Here is a 6,636-nt window from a genome sequence, read left to right as displayed (position 1 = left end):
GACGTCATACCACCTTCCCACGACTAGATGAGAGAAGAAAGGTGCAGGCATTTCTCTCTCTTAGGTCTGCTGATCTCTGTTCTCACCAAGGCTCTCCATCACCTTTTCCTTCTCCAGCCTGGAAGAGTTTTTCCCAGTGTGGACGGGGAGACTCCCACACATTCCAGCTCCCCTCTGAATCTTTCCTTCAGGGTTTTGAAAAACAAAACTGGGATCAAGAGGCTCACAAGCTTTGTGCCTTTCCTCGGGATGATGAATACAGATAACTAATATCTTACATAGAAAGAAGGGAAATGGGGAACTGTCAGGGCAAAGAAGTCAATATTTCAAAAACATTATTTTACTATACTCTTCTCCTAGTAAATCTTTGCATCCCTGGTGGGGGGGGGGAGGTATTTCTCATCCAGTTGTTTTATCTCTACTTTCTCCCAAATTGGCAGGACCTAACCTGTCCAAATAGGGCTTTTCGGGGCAATGATATCATTGATCAAAGCAATTCGCACAAAAGCAAATCACCTGGTCTGTATAACGGTGCTAACAATCTATAGGTTATGGGTCAGTAGCCAAACTGGCTGATGTGTTGAATACGGGGATCAAGAAGCCAGTTCGTGTTCTGGGGCAAGAGCTGAACGCTCTGTGGGTAATTCGATTTTATTCAAGTCCACTCAATTCTCTTCACAAGGCATTTACCCAGCATGTGCTGTATGTCAATATTTTAGTGACAGGACCTGAGCTCTTGAGGGTTGGCATGCCCATCAGTCCCCATTCTTGCTCTTAGATGGCACATTGCTAGGAAGTCTGAGATGGTGTTGGTTCAAATGGCCCCACATGGGGCCAGTATTCGAGGGTTCTTCCCTTGTTGTCAGGCAGCTGTCTCCATGCTGCAGACCCCGTGGGGCTGGCTTGGTAAGGCAGGATCTCCGACGGCCACCTCTCTACTCTATGCTGCTGTCAACTTCACTTTCTACCTCCTCTCCTGTGTGGGCTCCACCCCCGCTGCTCCCCCATTATTTAGAGATTCCCCCGCCTCTTTTTTCAGTGTGACAGAGATTCGTCCCACTGTACCATGAGCCCCCTCTCTGAGTCATATGGATTCTCGAGACTTTTCTCATCACCGGTACTCACGTTGAAGTTCTTTCTCACCCTAGGCATCTCCAGGGGAGGACATCCCTGTGTCTCTGTTAGTAATGGTAACATCCCTGCTGGGCAGGGAGAACTCGGTCCTACCAACTGGTCTAAGTGGCATCTGAGTGCAGCTTCCTCTCAACTCAGCTCGCCCATCACCCCCACCCAAACCCACACTTGAGGTGCCCAAGAACCTCAGGAACTTCCTTATCTGGATTTGACAACTCAAGCCCTTTGCAGAGAGTCTGCACTGGAAATAGGCTTGCTTGCCATGTTGTATCGTCCCAGTTCTGTAATCCCAATTTTCTCCTGGTTCGCTATCTGTAGACCCACGCCATCCAAATTCTTGGCAGTCTGCCCGTTAGGTATTTCCTCAAAGGGGGGCTTTTTCCTGAATCCTCCCAATATTCACTCCAATCTGTATCCAGGAAGGAGACTGCTCCTTCAGATTCTTGAAATCAGTTCTTTTCCTCTTCTAACCTCTCTAAAAATGGTTTGGGTATTTGTATCTCCCCCTGTCAGATTGTTCTTTCTCCTGATGGATATCCCCTAACTAGCCAGTTACTAGGCTTAGGGTAACTTAGTCACTATTTCTTGGGTGCCTGCCCATATTCCGGGCACTACTGTTGGGAAGGGAAAGAGCTCCAGTGACTCCAAAGACCTCGTTCCTTCATGGATAAACTCTGGATGCAAATACTAGAGGAAGGCAGGAAAAAGGAATTAATTCTTTTTTTTTTCTTTTTTAGTTTACTGCCTTATTAGTCATGGTGAGTCAAACAGAAGAAATAAATAATCACCATGTTGTCTAATAGGAGGTATTGTGATTCTTGCTGTCAGAAAGCTCAGTATTTCAGAAACATTTTGTTTGGATAATTATCAGTTCTCTTATCTTTGAGAGGAAATGAGAATCATTAGAGAGGAGTGAACAGTAAGACCATTTCTTTATGTTGTTGTTTTTAAGTAGAAATACTTTAAGGAGCATGTAGGGTGCTCCATCCCTTAGTTCCTGACCCCTTCAGCTGGCATTTCTATGCAGGCGTGGTTGAGTTAAATTGAATGCCACGTAGCGTCTATACTGTGGTAGAGGGTCCATTGTACCTGGGGGCAGCTGAGGTGGGGCTAGGGCTGATGCATGTGCATAAGGGGGTTGTTTTCTTCGGCGCAAACTGGGAGAAACACTTTCTTCCCTCCAACCAGCAGCTCCTGGGAAAACACCTCTTACCTACTTACAGGATTTAAATTGCATATTTTAGCATCTTTTGTTGAAATTTAAGGCATCATATCTTTAGAGTACTTCTGTGAAATGTGTGCCCTAAGGGGTTAAATTTTATCTCTGCTAATACAATGTATTATCCTGGAAAGAACCAGACATCTGTAGTCAGAAAATGGGAGTTTGAATTCCAGCTTTGTCACATACAAGGCTGAGTGACTTTAGTTTGGCCAGCCTCATCAACTTAAATCTCTGTTTCTTTCTCCGTAACATGAGACTAATAGTCATGTCTGTGTCATAGGTTGTGCAGATTAAGTACAATAATATCTGTGAGTAAATTCTTGAGTTGAAGCTCGTCTGTTCATTATTTACCCTGTATGACATCCCACACCTCTGTCATTAAGCATTCAAGGATGCCTCACAAGCTTCATTTTTGCCCCAATTCCTGCCAACATGACATATGATTGCATCATGCATATGGGTGCCCATCCAACAAACTGATCTTAAGCTCCACCCCGAAGTGCTTCTTCCACTTCAATAACGCAATCCCCTGGCTGGACCTGGACTTTGGCATAGCCCCTGGAATGGTAAATTCCAGCATTCCAAGATCTGAGTAGCATCTCCTGTCCCTATAGCCATTATATTCCCCTAGGTTGACCTATTCCTTAACATCCTTGAGGCTCTGTTCCTCAATTTATTCCCTTTTTCCCGCAATTCATCACTTTCCTGGTGGCTTCCCTTCTTTTCAATCTAAATCTAGAGTGAGTCTTAAATTACTCATTAGCAAGCACTTCCGTGTCCGGAGACCCCTCCCCCTCTGCATCCACCTTGTCATAGCCAATTCATAGCCATTGACAAACAGAAATGCACCTTCTCCACTCAGACCTTTGGGCTGCTGAGCCTCGCTACAGGACATTACACACTTGTGTGTACTGTTGTCACTAGGAGTTGGTGGACTCCCACTAGGTGATGACCCCTGTACCATTTGACAAGCCTTCTACCTGTCTCCACTCAGCTCCCTCTTCTGTCCCTCCCAGGGGCTGGTCTGCACTTTCTTTAGACTTCACAGGGCCTTTCTCCACCTCTCCTACAAGTTCAGCAGATATTTCTCAAGTTTATAGTCTTAGTGAGTCTAAATGAGTCTCCCAGACGTGAAGTCCCTTACCGTCTTACCTATAAACTTACAGTTAATGTAAATGTATATTCCTCTGCCCCGAGTCTGCTTCTACAGCAAAGGAGAAGGTTCTCCTTCCCCAGTTTTATGCTCGTTTCTTCACGTGTTTTCTACATCTACTCTCCTACTCCTGTGAGGGAACTGATACCTTCACTATCCTCTTCTAACCTGTGTTTACTACCCTTTCCTTTCAAATAGGCGACACACAGGCTCTTTAATAAGAGTTGAAAAAAGATGTTCTCCTTCATCCTTGTATCCTTCTCAAACAGCACCCTGTAGCTTTCCTTCCTTCAACAGCTGAGCTTCTGGCAAGACCCAGTCATCACATCAGAACCCTCCTCCCTCCCTGCCTCTGACCTCACATTCAGTTGCCCATTAAATCATGTAAATATTTCCTATTGAATGTTTCCTGTGTTTGTCCCCGTATCCATCTCTCATCTCCCATCGTCTTTCCATTCTTGCAGTTCTCACCCAACTTGTCTCTGTTTCTCTGGGGTTGCATCTCTTAGATCATGTTTCTAAAGCATGATGTTCCTAAAACATAGTGTTTTCTCATACTTTTTATGGGAAAAGTGCACACTCTTTCTAAGTTCATACAGGGCTTCCAATGACCTATCTGTGGGTCTTGCCTCAATGTTTCAATGTCCACACCCCTCAAAATCTGCCTATCAAATGTTTGTTTATTCTCCAGGATTCCCCTCAAAATCAACTTTTTTCTCTGGGAATTCTTACTCCGCTCCCTCTGCCCCCAGGTTCTGGCAGCTCCTTCCAGTGGAATGGGTCATTTTCTCTTTGTACTAATTCCTTTGTCTGGACTTAATGCTCTGCGTGTTTGGCACTCTATTCCATGTCTCACTTACCTCCTCCTCTAGACTGCAAGGCAAGAGAAAGCAGGGACGTATCTTATTCACAGATACTTTCCTAAAACCTGACCCACAGTGTCCAAAAATACCTACTTCTTTATAAGCGTGTTTCAAAAAATAAGGGCGGGGGCAGTTGGAAGCCCAAGTGGGTCTTGGAAGACCCTATGTACCATGCAGCAGTGTTAACTATAGTACCATGCTGTGCATGACCTCTCCAGTGCTTATTTATCTAATAATTGGACTTTGTACGTTTACGCGATCTTCCTCCAATTCCTCCACTTCCTACCCATCACCTCTGGAAACCACAGATCTCATCTCTTTTTCTATGGGTTTGTTTTTGTTTGTGTTTTAGATTCCACATGTAAGTGAGATCATGTCGTATTTGTCTTTCTCTGTCTGACTTATTTCACTTAGCATAATACCCTCAAGGTCCATCCGTGTTGCCACAAATGGCAGGGTTTTCTTCTTTTTTATGCTAAGTATTATTCCATTGTGTGTGTGTGTGTGTGTGTGTGTGTGTGTGTGTATCACATTTTCTCTACCCAATCATCTGTTGATGGACACTTATTTTCTCTCTTCTTGAAATTCTGGAAAATGAGGCCCTGATTCTGGAAAGATAGCCTTTCCTAGGGATAGCAAACTCCCCTGTGTATGCCTTTGATATACAAAGCTATCAATCCCCAGAGCCCCCAACTCCTACTATCTCCTTTCTCAAACTCTCACATAGAAAGCCTGTATTCCCCCTGCCCCAAATCATCCCATGGTACTGGACAACTAGAGGCTAAAACCCTCTGAAATTGTCAAACTACCCAGCCCCCAACATACTTAGGGTGCCTATGCTGCCTCACCCATTCCTTCCTGTGAGAATCCCAGTAAAGGCTCTGGGCTGGTCGCTCCCCTCTCTGCCTCCCACCTCCTGAACGCTCTGGGTGTTGCTACGTGTGGCATACCGTGCCTTCTATTTCTAGGGATCTGTGAATAGAAACTTCTTTCTTCATGATAATCATTTCTGTGTTTGCTATCTTATCATACCTGATGAAAACAAATCCCAGGTACATTTTTAGAACAAGGTCACATATAGTAGCAGTAAGAAATTTATGAATAGGACTTGAGTCTCCAGATTGCCAGAGCCTTGTGTTTTGTATGAATGCCCTTGGGAGGTCCTCTCGTGCACTTCTGAACGGGATGAAGACCAGACGTGTATCTCTAGAGACGACCAAAAGAGATCACGAAGATAAATTGCTCTTAGGAAATGAAAACATTTTTAAAAGTTCTAAACAAATGTACTGCTCCTACGGTTTCTGGAAATATCTGCAGAAATCTAGGAAATGCTTCTGTATTGCATCCCTGTGCCTATTTGTCGAAGGTTTATTAAGAAATTGGCCGGTGCTAGACCCTGTCCCTAAGTTGGCTCATCTGGATTTATCCCGTAGGTAACGAGTATCTGTGCGAGGCACCGTGCTAAGTGAGCAGGGCAGCAAATTAGCATGTAGATGGGGCCAGTCCTTGCCTCTAGTTGTTTTCAGTCTGCCTCATACCTACACATGTCTTCAATATACCAGAACCAAAGGGAGGGAAGACAAATCAATTCTGGTCAAGATAATCAAGGCATGTTCTACATCCAAGCAATAATTTCACATATTTCCTATAAACAGTGTGTGTACCATGTGACAGAGCCTCACCTGAACTTACACTAGAAATCAGTTTGGTTGTTTTCTACACATATGGGAATGGAGATATCCAAATATCTGTCTGCACGTGTCGCTATGCACGGGATGAGAGAACCCTGCGGTGACATTCGTGGGCTTCACACCCGAGGAACTTAAGAGATGGCGTCTATTCCCTAACCAGGCCCAGGGAGAAAATGTGACACCCTTCAGAGACAAAAGGCTAAGACAAGCGCTAAAAAACTCCACATGAAAATCACACAGTGAAAATCAAGGCCCGCGGAGTGCTGCCTTAGGGCCCAGGTAGCAAAGTGATACAGAGATGCAGGAAAACGAACTTTCCCTCATTGCTCTGAAGAAGCCCATGTTTCTAGGAATACCAGGGAAACTAAAGGGAACAGAGGTTTCAAGCACATGAAGGTCTTGCCATATTGAAAGCACAGGAGACGGGATCAAGGCAGGAAGGAGCACAGGAGACAGGATCAAGGCAGGAAGGAGCAGTCCCTCTCATGTGACAGACAAGAATGACATGAGGACAGAAAAAGATGCATGAACTCATTCCTGAGCATTCGTAAGATAGAGACTCCTTGACTGGGT

The sequence above is a fragment of the Ursus arctos genome, unplaced genomic scaffold (genome assembly GCF_023065955.2).
Source record: "Ursus arctos isolate Adak ecotype North America unplaced genomic scaffold, UrsArc2.0 scaffold_2, whole genome shotgun sequence".
Lineage (NCBI taxonomy): Eukaryota > Metazoa > Chordata > Mammalia > Carnivora > Ursidae > Ursus > Ursus arctos.
The sequence above is the reverse complement of the archived record's forward strand: the minus strand, read 5'-3'. Positions refer to the sequence as shown.